The sequence below is a fragment of the Tamandua tetradactyla genome, chromosome 6 (assembly GCF_023851605.1).
Source record: "Tamandua tetradactyla isolate mTamTet1 chromosome 6, mTamTet1.pri, whole genome shotgun sequence".
In the NCBI taxonomy this organism is placed as follows: domain Eukaryota; kingdom Metazoa; phylum Chordata; class Mammalia; order Pilosa; family Myrmecophagidae; genus Tamandua; species Tamandua tetradactyla.
Genome location: NC_135332.1, coordinates 13,351,473 through 13,371,578, shown reverse-complemented (window position 1 = coordinate 13,371,578; position 20,106 = coordinate 13,351,473). Strand labels below are relative to the sequence as shown.

Below are 20,106 nucleotides of genomic sequence, written 5' to 3'. Positions count from 1 at the left end.
GTGGAACATGAGAAGAGAAGGGATGAGAGATTATCAGGGCATTTGGCATCACTGGGTTTGAATTGCTTTTCTGTAAAATCTTGTCTCACTCTGCAAGTTCATGGCATTTGCTGAACAACCTCAAAGGGTTCCCGGATCCCAGTGCCCTCTTAGGAAGCCCTCAGAAGAGGGGACAGCTGGGGTTAGCAAGATACCTGTCACTCTGGCCAGAGCAAAGCTGTATCTTTCTTCCTGTGGCAGCTCTTGGGGCCATGATGAATGCTCCACTCTGCTTGGGCGTAATTAAACTTTGAGCTGAAGTTTCACCCTGCAGCTTTGCTGGCAAACTCAATAATGATGAATTAAGTGGAACATTTACAGCGTTAATACGAACAGGATTTAAAATAACGTATATAGTTCACTTAATTACATTCTGTGTGACTTTTCTCCCCATCAAAAAGGTTATCCCAGCATCCAGGCTAATTGCACCAGTTTTTCTTTTCCAAAATAGCCCCCATCTCCTCCCTTCCTCTCTCTGCAGTTATTTTAGTTATCCTGCGTTGCCTCAACACCATATTTGAGATATATTTCTTCACCCGTGTTTTTGGACTCTGTTCCCCTACCCACATTTATTCAATCTGCAGCTGCTGAGTTTCATTTGGGGAATAAAGTTATTCAGTCGTATTTAATGGGGGGGGGGACCTAGAGAGGACTGGGCCCCAAACTTTATTGTTTCGTGGGAACCCAGGCTGTGCTCTTCTTGGAGAGGAGTGGGGGGGCTCTTGCATTGTGTAGCGCACCCCAACTTGCCACCACAGGCTCTCCCCAGCTGGGCTACTGCTGCTCATTTGTCTGTGGCTCACTTTTTCCTCTCCGAGTTTTCCCTGGAGATGTCTGTGGAAGCAAGCTTAGGAGGTGAGAGTAGGAGACACACATAAATTCTCTTTCTGCACTGGCCACTGAATCACCTGCAAGACAGGGTCAGGACCTTGAATTACTAGGCAGCAGGATTTCCCCGCCCCCCTGGGGTGCCTCAGCTTTACTGAATATCCCCAAGACAGTCTTGCAAATAGCTACCCCAGATTCTCATCCTCAGAGCAGCCCCTTCTCCCTGAGGATGGAGCTTCCCCTCGTTCCGTTATAAAATTGGGAGGAGGAATTCTTGAGTCTGGAGTGGAAGAGGAGAGATGACCCTGACTCTGGATTTTTCTCTTTGTCTTTGGAGCAAAACTCCTCCCCACTCAGCTGTCCCAGAGGTTGCTTTCCTGGGCAAACATGCAATGGCCATTCCCAGTCTCCCGTGCTTCAGTCGCACAGCCATGCTTCAAGAGTTAATTGTCACCATGGCTTTGTCTCAATCAAGGAAGGTGCTTCTGATTGAAAGCTAGGGAAACCTACTTCAGAGGAGCTGAAGGAAGAAGAGAGAATTTCTTTTTAGGGAAACTGAATCCCAGGGCAATGAGATAAGTCGGGCCTCTAGAGGCACTAGGTTGGGGCACCGCAAAGCTGATCGCGTGTTTTTATTTATTCTACTCCCTCCGACCTCCAAGGTCTCCCATGTCTGCTTTCTTCACTCTGCAAACTTGCTTCTCATCTTCTCCATGCCATAGTCCCGTCAGTCTCACCCCACGGCTCCAAGTTGCTCCATCTTCAGTTCAAGAGACGAGCCAAGTCTGAGACTCTGGAAGAGATGGGCGAGGTGTTTCCGCCCAGTCCAGCCCACCACCCTGGGAAGCAGAATAGAGCAAACCTGGATCTCGGGTTCTTTCTGCGGTGGGAAGTCACATGCCACAGGGTGCCTGCCAGGTGAAGTGCCAACCGAGAGCTCAGGACATACCCCCCAAATATCTAGAAATAGTGGGTGTGGGTCTCTGCTTCCAGTTTCCTTTGCCTCCAGGATCTGCTGGATCTGACCACCTGTCTCCCAGGCACGAGGACAGGAGCAAAAACCCAGTCACGGGCTTTCCTCTCTTTCTCTCTCCATCTGCGACCTCGTAGCAATGGGCTGAATAGCTGCAGCCTGGGAGGGGCGGGATCGCTGAGGATTTTCTCAGATGATTAGGTGAAGGATAGCACAGGCTCATTAGCGAGCAAACCTTTTCCACTTAAAAGATAAGGGAGACTGCAAAATGCTTCAGGCAAATCAGTACCAACGCTATCTTTGGAGCCACTTAACAGCCAGCCAAAAATCTGTGGGAGAGATCTGGAGAGCATCTGGGACTGGGCGAGACCTGCATTTTGGCCACTTCCTTTGCTCTGGCATTGAACCCAGATTGAAAATGGATGAATGGCAACTTGGGGGCCTACCTGAGATGCTTTGCAAATAAAATGAATGGCCTCTGGGCAACACCATTCTCAGAAGTGGAGCCAGGAATCATTTCCTGCCTTCTGCCACCTCAACCCCTGGCATTTATCCTTAGACCCTTGCCGGTGGGTCAACATAGGCTGGATAAAGGAATATTTATCCATTTGCTTTGAGCAGCAGTGGCTAAATGCGGGATATTCAGAGGCCTTCTGGGGTTCTGCTCGTTAGGGAGCAGTGGGGGCATTTCCAAGGCTCTGTGCAGATCCATATCCCCACCAGAGAAAGGGACGTTTGAATATGCCCATCTTCCAGGCCAGGGTTTCTCAGTGGGGCCTGCTGAGCGCCCACGTCAGAATCACATTATGTGATGGTTAAAAATGTAATTCCTTCCCTCAGGTATTCCTCTTTAAAATAAATAAGATTTTTTAAAAATGAAATCTGCAAGATATATTAAATGAAAAAAAAAAAAAAAAAGCAGGTTCCCCAACTGGGAACTATAAAATTCCTTTGGGGTAAACAATTTTGAAATGGATGCATGTCCTGGAATTAATGTGATATTTTTTCTGGAAGAATCCATTAGAATCTGATGAGTGGTTACCTTTTGGAAGCAAGACTTGGGGGTGAGGGATACTCCTGGTTTACATTTCATCCCTTTCTCTGCTGTTTGCATTATCTAACCATGTGCGTGTGTTATTTTTATGCCTTTAAATGTCAGCAGAGATTGTCTGGGTAGTAGCGATTACAGATCATTTTATTATTTTCTTTATGCTTTTCTGTATTAAAAAGAACAATTTAAAAATGCAATTTTAGAAAATGAATCTACCGCTAGCTCACAATACCAGATTTTGAGGAGTTCAGGGGTTCGATATGTGACAAGTGCACCGATATCTGAGACCTGGCTTTTCGTTCCGCATGTTTCCGAATGGACATCCTGACAAATGCCAGGGCATCGTCCTCAATCAGCCCTCTTGCTACTTCCCCTGGGATCACTCAGGAATGGCAGGGCTGGGACTCATTTGCATGGGAGCAGCACATTTCAAGTGCGCTTTCCCAGGGCTGTCCCCAGAGGAGCCTAGGAACCTTTTTCTTTCATAAGCACGCCAGATGTTCCGCATGTAGAATTTCCTCGGGTGACACTAAAAACCCTGCAGAGGAATAAGATTCAAGCACAGGTTTAGCTAGCTGTGTAAGATTTCACGGTCTCCTCTAATGCGGGCAGTATCAGGGTTAAGTGCATACCCGCCCCCACACGCACACACAGATGTAGGGCTATCATAGAAGCACATAGACCCCAGCCCCATTTTGCCAACTCAGCACCTGAAGGTGTTCTTGGATTCCTGTAGGTCACCCCCAAACCAGATACATGGTATGACACTCACCTATTATTAGTCCTTAAAGAGATGTTGCTACTGGTCAGGCTATTATAAAACTCGAGCATTAAAACATTGCCTTTTTTGAGGTAGGGCGTGACATTTCTCTTCCTATGTGAATAGTGGTTAGCCAGTTCCGTGGTCCCTGACAGGTGATGGATGCTCTCTTTGTTGTATGCCAGACCCCTACAGATGTGCTCTGGATCCAGGCTCCCTAATGTGTTCTGTTTTTTTTTTTTTTTCTTCTTTTTTTGTACTCATACCGTCATCACACTGTATAATTATAATGGCTTGTGTAATTACTGTGTAATTACAATTAGTGAGCCTTCACGTCTGGTAGGACATGAACCCAACTACCACAATACCATTGTTGAATTCTAATAAAATTATAATTGCTTGCTATATTTTCTCTTGGGTAGTTTAAGTAAGCAATCATATCAGCAAATAACAAAATTTTGTTTTCCTTTCTTCCTAATCCTGACACCTTTTGTTTCTCTTGTCTCGCTGTCCTGGCCATGCCCTCCAGCACAATGGATAGAGATGCCAATAGCAGGCACCCTGGTTTTGGTTTCTGTTGCTGCACAATAAATTACCACTGATTTAGCAGCTGAAAACAACCCCCACTTAAGAGCCTGCAGCATTCCAGCCTGGTGTGGCTGGGTTCTCTTCTCAGTGTCACAAGGTCGAAGTCAAGGTGTTGACAAAGTCATAGTATACAGAGGCTTGGGGGAAAATCTTCCAAGATGATTCTTGCTTTGGGCAACTTTCAGGTCCTTGTAGAATGGAGATTTCCTTCCTGGCTGTCAGCTGGGGTCACTCTCAGCTCCTAGAGGATGCCCACATTCCTTGCTATGTGGCCCCTTCCAACTTCACGCCAGTAATGCCACCTTGAGTTCTCATGCATTGTCTCTGATTTCCTCTGCGCCATCAGCCAAGAAAACTCTCCTTTTTAAAGGGTTCATGTGATTCAGTCAGGCCAGCTCAGATACTCTTCCTATTTTAAGGAAGATATGTAATATAACCTGTTCTAAGGTGTGAAATCCATCATATCCACAGTCCTAGGGATTATGCAAAGTGTGTACACCATGGGGGATGTTCTATGTGTGTGTGTCAGCATTAAGAGACATAAGATTGCCACGGGGATTGACAAGGCTGTACTCTTAGGGCAGGCTGCAGGTTGGAAACTTGATAAAGTGGTGTTGAATTCCCCAGGAGAATATGACTGGCTGAAATAGAGATAGAAATTCTTCTTTCTGGGTCCAGAAATCTCAATTCTTACTTTAAGGCCTGAGAACTGATCAGATACGGAGAACTGATCAGATGAGGAGGCCCCTTTCATTGCTGAAGACAGTCTTCTTTATTAACTGTAGATATAATCAACCATAGATGCAGTCACCTGCTAATGATGTAAATCCATCTACAAAGTAACAAGCAGGCCAGTGGTTACTTGACCAAATAACTGGACATCATAATCTAGCCAAGTTGACATATGAATTTACCTACCACAGGGGCCGTCTTAGAATTCTGACCACTACCCTGACTCTGCAGGGGACACTTCTAAGTTTTTATCATCAATATATTTACCATGGATTTTAAAAACATATTTTATTATGAAATATATATACAAAAAAGCAATAAATTTCAGGTGCATTGTAATAAGTAGTTATAGAACAGATTTCAGAGTTTGGTATGGGTTACAGTTCTACAATTTCAGATTTTTCCTTTTAGCTGCTCCAAAACCTGGAACCTAAAAGAAATAGCAATATAATGATTCAGCAGTCATACTCATTTGTTAAATCATATCTTTTCTGTTATAAGTCCTCCTTCTCCTTTGATCCTTCTCCCAATTTTTAGGAATATTTGGCTATGCCATTCTAACTTATTCATGTTGGAAAGGGGTGTTGACAATATGGGACAGAAAGATGGAGCTAGTTGATGTTCTTGGAAAGGCTGGCCCCTCTAGGTTTCAGGACTTATCTGGCCTAGGAACCCATCTGGAGGTTGTAGTTTTCTGGAAAGTAATCATAGTGTGTGAAACTTTGTAGAATCTCAGCTAGAGCTCTAAGTGTTCTTTTGGGTTGTTAGGAATCATTTTAGACAGGATTTGACAAAGTGTAATATTTAGCAATGTCTAGCTGAAACTTACATAAGAGTAGCCTCCAGAGTAGCCTCTCAAATCTATTTGAACTCTCTTAGCCACTGACACCTGATTTTGTTACAATTTCTTTTCCCCTTGATCAGGAATGCATTGCTGATGTCACAGTGCAGGGCCAGGCTCATCCCAGAGAGTCATATCTTGCATTGCCAGGGAAACCTTCACCCTTGGATATCATGTCCCATACAGTGAGGAGGGTAATGATTTTCCTTGCCGAGTTGGGCTTAGAGAGAGACAGACCATATCTGAGCAACAAAAGAGGTTTTCTGGAATTAACTCTTAGGTATACCTATAGGTAGGCTTAGCTTCTCTGCTTCATAAATAAGCTTCATAAGAGCAAGCCTCAAAATCAAGGCCTTGGCCTATTGACTTGGGAGTCCCTAATTTTTAAGACAGTATCAGGGGTTTTCTTGGTAGTAAAGTTTAATAGTTCCTTATTTTTTCTCCTATCCCTCAAGGGACTTTGCCAATACTTTTTCATTATCTGCTCAACATACTCTGTGATGTATCCATATTACATTAAGCTATATGGAATTACAATCGTGTAATATAACCTGTTCTCAGGTGTGAAATCCATCATATTCACAGTCCTAGGGGTTTTGCAAAGTGTGTACACCATTGGGGATGATCCCATTTTGAGCTCCATGTGTTTGGGTTGTTTAAATGAGCTGTCCAGACATTGAGTTAGATTATCTGCCACAGAAAATTTAGGTTTTGGACAAAATAAAGCTCTCTTCCTTTGATCTCATACAGTAGGTGGAGTTCTAAAATACAGACAATGTCATCCTTGACCCTGTATTCTGATTTACCTTATTCTCGACCAGATCAGCTTCATACTTATATCTAATTGAAACCTTGTCTCTTTTCACTTTCTTTAATAGTTTTTCTGTGTAACAATGCTGATATTCAGAATTGTAGAATTCCAACTGCACATCTTAGGTGTCACACAGGTACCCATAATTCCAGGAAGATACCAGGTTATACATATAGAGCACAACATCTCAAAATCTAGAAATTACATTTACAGCTCTGGACTAAATGTGACTGCTATAAGAGCTTACAATCGAGGTGCCAATTTTCTTATATGTATTTTCTGAGAGAGACCATACAATAATTTGTTCTGCTTCTGGCTTATTTTATACTGCATAATGTCCCCAAGTTTCATTCACCTTGCTGCATGCCTCACAACATCGTTTCCTTCTGTATTTGCACAATATTCCATCATGTGGGTACGCCACAGTACACTGTTCTGCTTCTCAGTCAATGTATCCTTCAGCCACCTCCATTCATTGGACATCATAGATAATGTCCAAAGTAAACAATCCATGTCTCCCGGTATCTTCACTTAGTGGTACAGTCATCAACACTCTCAACTTTAGACAGTTTTCATTGCTCTCAAGAGAAAAATCACAGATAAACACGCCCTCACCAAATAGAAAATCCGAACCTCCCCTTAACTCTTGTCCTTCCCCGCCAATTATTTACCCCTGGTATTGCTGTGGTACTGTTGATGTCTTCCTGTTAAATATAGGCCATAGCATATACTCCTCTATTACTGGCTTTTTGTAAAAGAGTCATACTTTTGAAGTAATTCATGCAAGAACTTATTTATATTTGTAGTGTTAATTGGTGGGATACAAGGCTTTCTCTGTACCAGCCCTTTCTATTGTGTTCACCTTCAATATGGCAATATTACTTATGAACCCTCTAATGAACTGCCTTCACTTCTATCCCATTCCCTTACATTTAAATTCAACTTTATTAGCTACCCATTCACCCATCTCTAACTTCTGTTTATCTCTAGGTTCCCTACATTCTACATTGTAAGCCTCTGAGTTCACCTTTATGAAGATCATAATAGTGAAATCATACATTACCTCTCCTTTTCTGTCTGGCTTATTTCACTCAGCATTATATCCTCAAGCTTCCTCCATGTCATCATATGATTCAGCACCTCATTTCATCTTACTGCTGCATGATATTCCATTTTATGTGTGTGTGTTTATCACATTTTGCTTATCCACTCATCTATTGATGGAACTTGGATTGTTTCCATCTTCTGGCAAGTGTGAATAATGCTGCTGTGAACATTGGTGTGCAAATACCTGTTTGAACCACTGCTTTCAGTTCTTATGGGTATGTGTCAAGTACTGGTATTGCTGGGTTATAGGACAACTCAATATTTAGTTTTCTAAGGAGCCACCAAACTGTTTTCCACTGTGGCTGTACCCATTATACATTCTCACCAGCAGTGAATAAGTGTTCCGATTTCTTTACATCCTCTTCAACATTTGTAGTTTCCTATATGTAAGGTGATGTTTCATTGTAGTCCTGATTTGCGTTTCCCCTGTAGCAATGAAAATGAGCATCTCTTCATGTGCTTTTTAGCCATCTGTATTTGCTGTTTGCAAAATGTTTATTCATATCTTTAGCCCATTTTATAATTGGGTTGCTTGTTCTTTTGTTGTTAACTTGTTTGATTTCTTTATGTATACAGGATATCAAACCTTTATATGAGATGTGATTTCCCAATTTTTTCTTCCATCGAGTTGGCTGCCTTTTCCCCTTATTGACAAAGTCCTTTGAGGCACAGAAGCTATTGATCTTAAGAATTTCCTATTTATCTATTTTTTTCTTTTGTTGCTTGTGCTTTGGGTGTAAACCTTAAGAAGTTACCTCCTATTACTGCATCTTGAAGATGTTTCCCTATATTTTCTTCTAGGAGTTTTATGGTACTGGCTGTTTTATTTGGGTCTTTGATCCACCTTGAGTTTATTTTTGTATAAGGTGTAAAGTAAGTGTCCTCTTTCTTTCTTTTGGCTTCTGATATCTAGTTCTCCCATACCCATTTGTTAAAAAAGACTATTCTGTCCCAGTTCAGTGATTTGGGAGACCTTTTTGAAGATCAATTGACCATAGGTTTGTGGGGTCTATCTCTGTATTCTCAATTTCCATTGGTCAATATTTCTATCTTTGTGCCAGTACATGCTGTTTTGACCACTGTGGATTTATAATAAGCTTTAAAATTAAGAGGCATTAATCCTCCCACTTCATTGTTCTTTTTAAGGATATTTTTAGCTATTCAAGGTCACTTTCCCTTCCAAATGAATTCAATTGACTAGCTTTTTCCAGGTCTTCAAAATAGATTGTTGGAATTTTGATTGAATCTGTAGATCAATTTGTGTAGAATTGGCATCCCAACTACATTTAATTTTCCTATTCATGAGCAGGGTATGTCTTTTCACCTATTTAGATCTTCTTTGATTTCTTTTTGCAATGTTTTGGAATTCTCTGTGTACAGGTCCCTGGTTAAATTTATTCTTATGGTTGCTATTTTGAATGGATTTTTTCCTTAATTGTCTCATCAGCTAGGTCAGTGCTTGTGTATAGAAATGTTATAGATTTTTGCATGCTAACCTTGAATCGTGCCACTTTGCTGAACTGGTTTATTAGCTTAAGAAACTTTGTCATAGATTTCCTAGGATTTCCAAGTATAGAGTCATGTCATCTGCAAATAATGAAAGTTTTACTTCTTCTTTTCCAATGTGGATGCCTTTTATTTCTTTTTCCTGCCTGATTGCTCTAATGAGAACTTCTAGAACAATGTTGAATAGTAGTGGTGGCAATGGGCATCCTTATCTCATTCCTGACCATCGAGAGAAAGCTTTCAGTCTCTCACCGTTGAGTATGATGTTGGCTATGGGTTTTTCGTCATATATGCCCTTTATAACATTGAGGGCATTTCCTTTAATTCCTACCTTTTGAAGTGTTTTTATCAGAAAAGGATGCTGAATTTTGTCAAATGCTTTTTCAGCATCAATCGAGATGATATGTGTTTTTCCCTTTTGATTTGTTAATGTGCTACATTACATTGGCTGATTTTCTTGTGTTGAACCATCCTTGTATTCCTGGTATGAACCCTACTTGGTCGTGTTGTACAATTCTTTTAATATGTCATTGGATTCAATTTGCTAGTATTTTGTTGAGAATTTTTGTAACTGTATTCATTAAGGAGATTGACCTGTAGTTTTCCTTTTTTGAAGCATCTTTATCTGCTTTTGATATTAATGTTAGCTCCATAAAATGAGCTAGGTAGTGTTCCTTTTTCCTCAATTTTTTTGAAAAACATATTGCAGGACTGGTGGTAATTCTTTTTGGGATGTTTGATGAAATTCATCTGAGAAGTCATCTGGCCCTGGGCTTTTCTTTGTAGGAAGATTTTGATGACAGATTCAATTTTTTTACTTTTGATTAGCTTGCTGAGATCTTTTATTTCTTCTCAAGTCACTATAAGTTGTTTGTGTGTTTCTAGGAATTCTGTTGTTGTTGTTCTTCCATTCATTTAACTCTGCTTTAATCTTTGTTATTTCTCTTCTTCTATTTGCTTTGGGGTTAGTTTGCTGTTCTTTCTCTAGTTCCTCTAGATGAGCAGTTAAGTCCTCGATTTTTGCTCTTTTTTCTTTTTAAGTATGGGCATTTAGGACAATAAATTTTCCTCTCAGCACCATCTTTGCCTGTCCCATAAGTTCTGATATGTTGCATTCTCATTTTCATTCACATTCAGATATTTACCAGTTTCTATAGCACTTTTTTCTTTGACCACAGATTGTTTAAGAGTGTGTTATTTAATCTCCATATATTTGTCAGTGTTCTGGTTCTTTGGTGTTTATTGGTTTCCAGCTTCATTCCACTGTGATCAGAGAAAGTGTTTTGAAAATTTCAATCTTTTTACATTTATAAAGACCTGTTTTGTGCCCCCAGCATATATTCTATCCTGAAGAATGTTCCATGAAACTAGAGAAGATAGTATATTCAGGTGTTTTGGAGTGTAACAATCTCTATATATCTATTAGGCCTAATTCATTTATCAAATTGTTTAAGTTCTCTATTTCCTTGTTGATCCTCTGTCTTTTTGTTCTATCTGTAAAGAAGAGTAGTGTATTGAAGTCTTCCACTATTATTGTTGAAACGTCTGTAGCTTCCTTCAGTTTTGCCAGTGTTTCCTTCATGTACTTTGGAGCTCCTTAATTAGGAGCATAAACATTTATGATTGCTATTTCTTCTTGGTGAATTGTCCCTTTTATTACTGTGTAGTGTCCTTCCTTGTCTCTTATGACATCTATACATTTAAAGTCTGTTTTGTCTGATGTTAGTGAAGCTACTCCTGCCTTCTTTTGTTTACAACATGTATGGAACATCTTTTTGCATTCTTTCACTTTCACTATGTTTGTATCCTTTGGTCTAAGATGAGTCTCTTGCAAATAGCATATAGATGGATCATGTTTCTTAATCCATTCTGCCAATCTGTATCTTTTAATTGGTGAGTTTAGTCCATTAACATTCAAAATTATTACTGTAAAGGCATTTCTTGAATCTACCATCTTATCCTTTTGGTTTTTACTTATCAGATCTATAAATTCATTTCCCTCTCTCTCTTTTTATCCTAAGTAACCCTTACTGATACTCTTCAATTCTGTGCTCTCCTCCAGACCTCCCTTTCTTGTCTTTTTTTTTTTTTTCAACTGGCAGTACTCCCTTTAGTGTTTCTTGTAGGGCAGTTCTCTTGTTGACAGATTCTCTAATTCTCTCAGTATTTGTTTGTCTGTGAAAATTTTAGTCTCTCCCACACTTTTTTCTTTATGCCCCATTGTGCTTTTTTCTTTTTTTTTTTTTTTTAACTTTTTTTATTGTATAATATAACATATATACAAAGCAAAGAAAGAGAAAAGCAATAGTTTTCAAAGCTCTTCAACAAATAGCTACAGGAAAGATCCCAGAGTTTGTCACGGGCTACCTTATCAAAATCATAGATTTTTCCTTCTAGCTGCTCCAGAATATAGGATACTAGAAGAATAAATTTTTTTTTTATCATCATAATCAACTTTTTTTTGATCCCTCACTTTTGGATGGCAACTTAGCTGGGTAAAGAATTCTTAGTTGAAACTCTTTCTCTTCCAGAATCTTAAATATAATGTATCACTGCCTTCTTGCTTCCACAGTGCCTGTGAAAAGTCTGTTCTTGGTCTTATTTGGTTTCTCTTGTATGTGGTAAGTTGCTTTTCTTGTACTGCTTTCAGAACTTTTTGCTTCTCTTCAATATTTGACAGACTGATTAGTATGTGTCCTGGAGTAGGACTATTTGGATTTATCCTATTTGGGGTTCATTGAGCTTCTTTGATTGGCGTATTTATGTCTTGTATAAGGATTGGGAAGTTTTCCCCCATTATCTCCTCAACTAGTCTTCCTTACCCTGTATTATTCTTTTCTTCTTGTGGGACACTAATGATTCTTATATTTGTGCACCTCATATTATCCATCCTTTTCCTGAGATCCAGTTCAAATGTTTCCATCTTTTTTGCCATTTGTTCTTTGGTGTGTTTGAGTTCAATTGTCCTGTCATCTAGTTCGCTTATTCTTTCTCCTGCCTCTTCAAACCTGCTGTGGTGTTTCTCTGGTATATTTTTATATACTACAATGTAAAAAAATGTACTGGTCTGCAGTAACTTTCATCTCTGTGAGATCTGCTATTTTTCTATTTATTCTTTCAAATTGTTCTTTATGCTCTTCTAGTGTCTTCTTGATATCCTTTATGTCACTATTTAGGAGATTTGTATGAATGTCTTTGATTAGTTGTTCGAAAGTCTGTGTCTCTTCTGGTGTTTTAATTTGATCGTTTGGCTGTGCCATATCTGCCTGCATCTTCATATGCTTTGCAATTTTTTCTTTTCTTTGAGGCCAATAAGGGTTATTTTGAAAGTTGATTTCCCTCATTCATCTAAGCTTTTGTATTTGCTGGGGTTTACGTTGAAGGTCTCCTTTTGTGCTTGGGTTGGCAGTAATTCCCTGCCAAACCTAGGTCCAGACCTTATTCAGGGGATGCAACTCTGCTTTAGGCTCTTTTAAGAATTGTGTAGATAGCCTTTTTGGCAGACTGCACTTACTGTTTCTTCTCAGCATGTCAGACTGCACTTTCTGTTTCTTCTCAGCAGATGGAACTTTTGGGCCTCCTCTTCTCCTCAGGCCCACGTCTCCCCAGTTATGGCAACTGGGTGAGGTGACTGGAAACCCTGTGCAATTACAGCCATGTCTGCTGGCCCCAGTGCCCACTGAAAACCACCGACCCTGGGGCTGAGGATTGGGCAGTGTGCACCCCAGTGGCTGTTCTACCTGTGGGCTTGATGGGTTTGGTGGCCCCCATGTTCCACCTTGGAATGAACTTGGGCTGTGGGACTTGGTATTTCAACTGCCTGGGCAAAGGCGTGGGGTGTGTAGGTGCGGGGGCACAGGGCATGGAGTGGGGGTACCTGGTGAGGCACCAGGGCATGGGGCAGAAGTTGTTGTATCACAGGGCATGGTGTACATGGCATGGGGCAAGGGGCATGGCTCAGGGGCACATGGCAGGGTGCAATGTGAGGATGCAAGGCACGCAGGGGCATGCCATGGGGCAGGGGGTGTGGGATGAGGGGTACGGTATGGGGGTGCAGGGGCATAGTGTAGCTTGTTTCCTTGGCAGCCTTTCCTTCTGTGCTCTCCTGAGGGCTCTGTGCCTCCCTATGGAAAAGGGAGTGGCAGGTTCAGTGCACTAGTTGGATGGTCTCTATGAGTGGGGAAAGCAAGTTTACTGGCTTCCGGGTTCCACAAGGGAGCTCTGGGCTGCAGAACTGATTGGGCTGATCTCCCAAGCCAGTCCAGGGGCAGCTACTTTCCTGGACAGGGCCTCTTATCCTTGATGGAGTCACAACTGAACCCACCCACCCCATTCTCTGAGTCTTGATTCCTCTGCTTTTTCATCCAGGACCTTCCTATGTAGTGTAGAAGACCCTTTCACTCACTTTCACACTCGGGGACTGCTGTCTCATTTGTTTTTCTCTCTCGTCTGTAATTATCTATGGAGCAAGGGTGAACTCAACCTATCCTATTCTGCCATCTTCACAGAAGTCCATCTTAGGTTTTTGATAGATACCTTTTACCAGGTAAAGATCATTCCTTTTTATTCCCAGTAATTGGCATCTATGTCCTTGAGTAGGTGTGTCCTAAAGTTTTCATTTCTAATGTTATATTCCACTGGTTTGAATATCAAGATTATACCAACCTCATACAGATTTGGGGAGTTCTTTTTCACTGTTTTATGTTCATAAATGGACTATTTGTTCCTTGATGACTTCATAGCCTTTACCCCAGCAGTACTGCCTCGGTCTAGTGTGGATATGTATACATATGAGTATATGTGAGTGTTTGTAGAGGCTGTTCACTTTGGAGGACTGCTGTGGATGTATGGCCTCAGGCAAGATTTATAGTTCTTTTGTATAATTTATATTATTTTTTATATTTACCATGCATTTACTTTTTCCATTTTTTTTTTTTTGGTACTTTATTGGATTAACTGAGTTTTCTGTCTATTTTTCCCTTATCCTTTATTAGTTTGGGAATTTTTAAGGCAATTTCTTTTTCTTTGTGTGTGGTTTCTTTTTAAACATGCATAGTTGACTTAATGTTCAAAATTAATCAGTACCTCTATCGTCTTCCTAATGATTTACCCCATCATCATCTATGTTATTATTTTTCTAATATTTTAGTTCCATCTTTTTTAAACAGCCTAAATTAGTCACCAGAATTGCTATTGTTTTATACAGTCAATGGTTGCTTCTGTTTCCCAGCATTTTTGCTAATTCCTTTGCTCACTATGGCTTTTTGCATCACACTTCTTTCTGGATTCCCTTTCATTCTTCTTCTACTATTTCTTCAATTAAGACCTGTGAGGGTAAAATCTCTCAGCTGTATATCTAAGAATTTCTCTAGTTTGCCCTAACTCTTGAAAGATAAATGGAATTACATTTAAATTTCTAGGTTGGCAAATGTTTCCCTTCAGAACTTTGGCAACATTATTCTGAATTATTCCATACAGACTGCCTTCTCTAGGCTAAAGAGTTGTATTGCATGCCACATTCCCCATAAATCCTGTACAAATGTGTTTGAAAGTGGCCTCATCTCAGTTTTCTGTCTTCCTCTCTGGTTCCTTGTACATTTTTAATTTGTCTTCAGTATTCTCCAATTTCAGTATGATGTGATTTTGTGTGTTACTCTGCATAAGACTTAGAGTGATTTTTAATACTGAACATGTGCTTTTTGGAGAGTTTTCAGTGATGATCTCATCAAGTATTTCCTCTCCCTATTTTCTTCTTCTGCAACACTTGTTTGATGTATGCTCCACCTTGTTATTTATCTCTCATGTGTCTTAACTTTTCTTTTCTTTTTTCTTATTAATTAAAAAAAATTAACAAACAAAACATTTAAATATCATTCCATTCTACATATACAATCAGTAATTCTTAGCATCATCACATAGTTGCATATTCATCATTTCTTAGTACATTTGCATCGACTTAGAAAAAGAAATAAAAAGACAACAGAAAAAGAAATAAAATGATAATAGAGGAAAAAAAAACTATACATACCATACCCCTTACCCCTCGCTTTCATTTACCACTATTGCAAACTGAATCTATTTTAACATTTGTTCCCCCTATTATTTATTTTTATTCCATATGTTCTACTCGTCTGTTGATATAGTAGCTAAAAGGAGCATCGGACACAAGGTTTTCACATTCACAGAGTCTTATTGTGAAAGCTATATCATTGTTCAATCATCATCAAGAAACATGGCTACTGGAACACAGCACTACATTTTCAGGCAATTCCCTCCAGCCTCTCCACTACATCTTGAACAACAAGGTGATATCTACTTAATGCGTAAGAATAACCTCCAAGATAACCTCTGGACTCTGTTTGGAATCTCTCAGCCATTGACACTTTGTCTCATTTTACTCTTCCCCCTTTTGGTCGAGAAGGTTCTCTCAATCCCTTGATGTTAATTCTCAGCTCATTCTAGGGTTTTCCTCAGTCCTTTGATGCTGAGTCTCAGCTCATTCCAGGATCTTTGTCCCACGTTGCCAGGAAGGTCCACACCCCTGGGAGTCATGTCCCACACAGAGAGGGGGAGGGTGGTGAGACTGCTCATCATATTGGCTGGAGAGAGAGGCCACATCTGAGCAACAAAAGAGGCTCTCTTGGGGGTGACTCTTAGGCCTAAATTTTAAGTAGACTTGATCTATCCTTTGTGGGGTTAAGTTTCATGTGAACAAACCCCAAGACTGGAGGCTCAGCCTATAGCTTTGGTTGTCCACACTGCTTGTGAGAATATCAAGAATTCAACTTGGGGAAGTTGAATTTCTCCCCACTCTCACCATTCCCCGAAGGGGGCTTGCAAATACTTTTCCAGTCACTGATCAAATCACTCTGGGATTCATCGGGGGATCACTCTGGACAAACCAACAAAATCTCATGTGCTACCTGAGATTCCAAGTACTTATGACATTCAAACATACTATCTACATGAGTTATATTAGGAAATGCTCTAGTCAAAATCTAAATTTTGTAACAAATAAACATTTTTTGCTTTAGTCTCACACATAAGGTGACATTTTAAAGTATTAATTATCATCTGTTTTCAGCACCCTGCAGTAATGACATTCCTTTGTTCTTCCTCATGCCAAAACATTTTTAAAATTTGTACATTGTACATTGCACTATTATTATACACTCTAGGCATTCCTAGATTATACCATCTCGATCTTTAACATCTATCTTTCTTTCTGATTTCATTTATGTCCCCATCCCTCCTCCCTCTATCATTCTCACATGCAGCTTCCTTCAGTGTTTTAACATAATTACATTAGAGTTAGGTAGTATTGTGCTGTCCATTTCTGAGTTTTTGTATCCAGTCCTGTTGCACAGTCTGTATCCCTTCAGCTCTAATTACCCAGTATCTTACCCTATTTCCATCTCCTGATGGTCTCTGTTACTAACGACGTATTCCAAGTTTATTCACTAATGTCGGTTCATATCAGTGATACCATACAGTATTTGTCCTTTAGTTTTTGGCTAGTCTCACTCAGCATAATGTTCTCAAGGTCCATCCATGTTGTTACATACTTCAAAAGTTTATTCTGTCTTAAAGCTGCATAATATTCCATCGTATGTATATACCACAGGTTGTTTAGCCACTTGTCTGTTGATGGACATTTTGGCTGTTTCCATCTCCTTGCAATTGTAAATAATGCTGCTATAAACATTGGTGTGCAAATGTCCATTTGTGTCTTTGCCCTTAAGTCCTCTGAGTAGATACCTAGCAATGGTATTGCTGGGTCATATGGCAATTCTATATTCAGCTTTTTGAGGAACCGCCAAACTGCCTTCCACAGTGGTTGCACCATTTGACATTCCCACCAACAGTGAATAAGTGTGCCTCTTTCTCCACATCCTCTCCAGCACTTGTCATTTTCTGTTTTGTTGATAATGGCCATTCTGGTGGGTGTGAGATGATATCTCATTGTGGTTTTGATTTGCATTTCTCTAATGGCCAGGGACGTTGAGCATCTCTTCATGTGCCTTTTGGCCATTTGTATTTCCTCTTCTGAGAAGTGTCTGTTCAAGACTTTTTCCCATTTTGTAATTGGATTGGCTGTCTTTTTGTTGTTGAGTTGAACAATCTCTTCATAAATTCTGGATACTAGACCTTTATCTGATATGTCGTTTCCAAATATTGTCTCCCATTGTGTAAGCTGTCTTTCTACTTTCTTGATGAAGTTCTTTGATGCACAATAGTCTTTAATTTTGAGGAGCTCCCATTTATTTATTTCTTTCTTCAGTGCTCTTGCTTTAGGTGTAAGGTCCATAAAACTGCCTCCAATTATAAGATTCATAAGATATCTCCCTACATTTTCCTCTAACTGTTTTATGGTCTTAGACCTAATGTTTAGATCTTTGATCCATTTTGAGTTAACTTTTGTATAGGGTGTGAGATACGGGTCCTCTTTCATTCTTTTGCTTATAGATATCCAGTTCTCTAGGCACCATTTATTGAAGAGACTGTTCTGTCCCAAATGAGTTGGCTTGACTGCCTTATCAAAGATCAAATGTCCATAGATGAGAGGGTCTATATCTGAGCACTCTATTTGATTCCATTGGTCAATATATTTATCTTTATGCCAATACTGTGCTGTTTTGACCACTGTGGCTTCATAATATGCCTTAAAGTCAGGCAGCGTGAGACCTCCAGCTTCGTTTATTTTCTTCAAGATACTTTTAGCAATTTGTGGCACCCTGCCCTTCCAGATAAATTTGCTTATGGTTTTTCTATTTCTGAAAAATAAGTTGTTGGGATTTTGATTGGTATTGCATTGAATCTGTAAATCAATTTAGGTAGAATTGACATCTTAACTATATTTAGTCTTCCAATCCATGAACATGGTGTGCCCTTCCATCTATTTAGGTCTTCTGTGATATCTTTTGATAGTTATTTGTAGTTTTCTTTGTATAGGTCTTTTGTCTCTTTAGTTAAATTTATTCCTAAGTATTTTATTCTTTTAGCTGCAATTGTAAATGGAATTCTTTTCTTGATTTCCCCCTCAGCTTGTTCATTGCTAGTGTATAGAAACACTACAGATTTTTGAATGTTGATCTTGTAACCTGCCACTTTGCTGTACTCGTTTATTAGCTCTAGTAGTTTTGCTGTGGATTTTTCAGGGTTTTCAATGTATAGTATCATATCATCTGCAAACAGTGATAGTTTTACTTCTTCCTTTCCAATTTTGATGCCTTGTATTTCTTTTTCTTGCCTAATTGCTCTGGCTAGAACTTCCAACACGATGTTGAATAACAATGGTGATAGTGGACATCCTTGTCTTGTTCCTGATCTTAGGGGGAAAGTTTTCAATTTTTCCCCATTGAGGATGATATTAGCTGTGGGTTTTTCATATAGTCCCTTTATCATTTTAAGGAAGTTTCCTTGTATTCCTATCCTTTGAAGTGTTTTCAACAGGAAAGGATGCTGAATCTTGTCAAATGCCTTCTCTGCATCAATTGAGATGATCATGTGATTTTTCTGCTTTGATTTGTTGATATGGTGTATTACATTAATTGATTTTCTTATGTTGAACCATCCTTGCATACCTGGGATGAATCCTACTTGGTCATGATGTATAATTCTTTTAATGTGTTGCTGGACTCGATTTGCTAGAATTTTGTTGAGGATTTTTGCGTCTATATTCATTAGAGAGATTGGTCTGTAGTTTTCTTTTTTTGTAATATCTTTGCCTGGTTTTGGTATGAGGGTGTGGTAGTTAGATTCAGTTGTCAACTTGGCCAGGTGAAAGCACCTAGTTCTGTTGCTGTGGACATGAGCCAATGGTAGGTGAATCTCATCTGTTGCTAATTACATCCGCAGTCGGCTAGGAGGCGTGTCTGCTGCAATGAGTGACGTTTAATTTAATTGGCTTGTGCTTAAATGAGAGAACGCAATGTAGCACAGTCTAGCAGCTTGGCATTCCTCATCTCAGCACTTGCAGCTCAGCCTGGGCCCTTGGAGATGGAGAAAGAAATCACCCCGGGGAAAGTTGTTGGAACCCAGGGGCCTGGAGAGAAGACCAGCAGAGACCATCCTGTGCCTTCCACATAAGAAAGAGCCTCAGTGGAAAGTTAGCTGCCTTTCCTCTGAAGAACCAACAAAATAAATCCCCTTTTATTAGAAGCCAATCCATCTCTGGTGTGTTGCATTCCGGCAGCTAGCAAACTAGAACAGAGGGTGATGTTGGCTTCATAGAATGAATTAGGTAGCTTTCCCTCCACTTCAATTTTTTTGAAGAGTTTGAGCAGGGTTGGTACTAATTCTTTCTGGAATGTTTGGTAGAATTCACATGTGAAGCCATCTGGTCCTGGACTTTTCTTTTTGGGTAGCTTTTGAATGACTGATTCAATTTCTTTACTTGTGATTGGTTTGTTGAGGTCATCTATTTCTTCTTAAGTCAAAGTTGGTTGTTCATGCCTTTCTAGGAACTTGTCCATTTCATCTACATTGTTGTATTTATTAGCATAAAGTTGTTCATAGTATCCTGTTATTACCTCCTTTATTTCTGTGAGGTCAGTGGTTATGTCTCCTCTTCCATTTCTGATCATATTTATTTGCGTCCTCTCTCTCCTTCTTTTTGTCAGTCTTGCTAAGGGCCCATCAATCTTATTGATTTTCTCATAGAACCAACTTCTGGTCTTATTGATTTTCTCTATTGTTTTCATGTTCTCAATTTCATTTATTTCTGCTCTAATCTTTGTTGTTTCTTTCCTTTTGCTTGCTTTGAGGTTAGTTTGCTGTTCTTTCTCCAGTTCTTCCAAGTGGACAGTTAATTCCCGAATTTTTGCCCTTTCTTCTTTTTTGATATAGGCATTTAAGGCAATAAATTTCC

General features: G+C 39.7%; 1 protein-coding gene and 1 long non-coding RNA gene across 11 annotated transcripts in view; one reads left to right on the top strand and one right to left on the bottom strand.

Annotated features, from left to right (window-relative positions):
- Positions 1–20,106, top strand: part of SLC39A11 (solute carrier family 39 member 11) — a 453,311-nt gene that overhangs the window by 234,032 nt on the left and 199,173 nt on the right. The gene's annotated exons all lie outside the window — the stretch shown is intronic.
- LOC143687082 (uncharacterized) lies at positions 72–5,896 on the bottom strand. Of its 3 annotated transcripts, none has more exons than XR_013177411.1 (4): positions 5,801–5,896; positions 3,664–5,071; positions 1,523–1,660; positions 72–947 (listed from the first exon to the last, which is right to left on the bottom strand). It is a non-coding gene; the product is annotated as an uncharacterized LOC143687082 (long non-coding RNA). The 3 variants fall into 3 exon arrangements; XR_013177413.1 differs by having other exon boundaries at positions 4,934–5,071; XR_013177414.1 differs by lacking the exon at positions 3,664–5,071 and having other exon boundaries at positions 5,801–5,886.